Raw genomic sequence first — 1,083 nt, 5'->3', positions numbered from 1 at the left:
AGAAAGTCTTTCATTAACCAAAGTGGTTAACTGTCCAAGTTGAACCTCAATGTTGGAGATTGATGCTTGATGATTCCTCAACAAAGCTTGCTGGTCTCTCATGAGAATTTGATGGTCTCTTATCACTGCCTCGGTCTCATTATGTCTATTCTCCAAAGCCTCCATGAATCTTGTTAACATGGACTCCAAATCAACCTTCTTTTCTAGTGGTTGATCTTTTTGATAAAAGCCTCTATCAGTTTGCCTAAACTTTTCTTCTTTTTGCTTCTTATACTCATCATATGGCAACCACTTTTTCCTTGGCTTCCTCCAATCTGCATCATATTTATCCCCGCTTGAGTAACACACTTGATCTTTTTTATTTCCGTTCTCATCGAAGTGGCAGTCTTTTTTTAGATGGGGACCATTGCATCTTTCACAACCAACTCTAAGAGCATGTATAGATTGGTCCATCTTTGTCACCCTCCGGTTCATAGTATTTAGCATAGCTAGAATAGCAGTAATATCTTCAGAAGTGCCACTCCCAATTCCCTTTGCTCCTTCATGTCTGGGATTGTGATATTCACGTGAATGCTTGGAAAACTCTTCAACTAATTCCTTGATATCGACTAGAATTTTCTTGGTTAACAGCCCTTGAGAGTCAAGGAGTTGCCTTGTCATGACATTAAGCCCATCATAAAAGATCGATACTTCTTGTTGCTCATTCAAATCATTTTGGGGGCAATTCCTTATTAATCCCTTGTATCGTTCCCATGCCTCATAAAGTGACTCACCCGGTAGTTGCTCAAAATTTGCTATTGCTTTTTTGAGTTTATCAAGTTTTGAAGGTGGGAAAAAGTGTTCTAGAAATTTCTCACGCATCTGCGCCCAAGTAGTAATTGCACCGGGTGGAAGTGCTTTCAACCAATCTTTTGCAGCTCCCTTGAATGTGACTGGTAACATTCTAAGTAAAACTGTAGTGCGTGGAACATTTGGGATGTTAAATTAATCAGCAATGTCATTGACCTCATCAAGGTGTTTGTAAGCATCCTCATGATCTTTCCCGGAAAATGGAACCTCCTTACGCGCAGACAGAATGTGTCC

The 1,083-nt window shown here is 40.0% G+C and overlaps 1 non-coding gene across 1 annotated transcript; it reads left to right on the top strand.

Moving 5' to 3' along the window:
- Positions 1–706: 706 nt before the first annotated feature.
- LOC145141611 (small nucleolar RNA R71) lies at positions 707–813 on the top strand. The gene has a single exon (XR_013722805.1). It is a non-coding gene; the product is annotated as a small nucleolar RNA R71 (small nucleolar RNA).
- Positions 814–1,083: the final 270 nt, after the last annotated feature.

This window comes from Lactuca virosa, chromosome 9, assembly GCF_052849685.1.
Source record: "Lactuca virosa cultivar CGN04683 chromosome 9, Lactuca_virosa_CGN04683_v6, whole genome shotgun sequence".
NCBI lineage: Eukaryota > Viridiplantae > Streptophyta > Magnoliopsida > Asterales > Asteraceae > Lactuca > Lactuca virosa.
This window is presented reverse-complemented; position numbering and strand designations above follow the sequence as displayed.